The sequence below is a fragment of the Papaver somniferum genome, unplaced genomic scaffold (genome assembly GCF_003573695.1).
Source record: "Papaver somniferum cultivar HN1 unplaced genomic scaffold, ASM357369v1 unplaced-scaffold_94, whole genome shotgun sequence".
In the NCBI taxonomy this organism is placed as follows: Eukaryota; Viridiplantae; Streptophyta; class Magnoliopsida; order Ranunculales; family Papaveraceae; genus Papaver; species Papaver somniferum.
This window is the reverse complement of record NW_020652526.1, coordinates 52,469-52,882: the sequence shown is the minus strand read 5'-3', so window position 1 is coordinate 52,882 and position 414 is coordinate 52,469.

Sequence of the window (414 nt, the reverse complement as noted above, 5' to 3'; positions counted from 1 at the left end):
GAAAGAAAATATTTTCGGATATTTTCTTTCATGTTTTAGCTTTTCACGCGTTTTCTCTGGTCCAGCACGCTCCAATTCGACTTATTCACGCCTCAACACTCTTCCAACGCCAGCAGAACTCCCCCATGCACACAAGAACTTCAATTTTGCTCGTGTTACAGTACACGTGCTCTGTTTTGGGTGTGTGAATCATACCGAAAATTCCATCCAAATTTGATCGATCATGTCACCCATACTATGTTCCTTAATCTATATCACATCTCTATACCCCTTCATTTTGACGATCGAAATTCTGCCAGAACTGTTTAGAAATTTCCCGCCTTTTTCCAAAATTTGAATTATGAGAAGAAAAGTGTCCTCTCCCTAATCCTGTACGGGTGTCCCTTTAGCAATTGGGGTGGAAATAGTAATTTT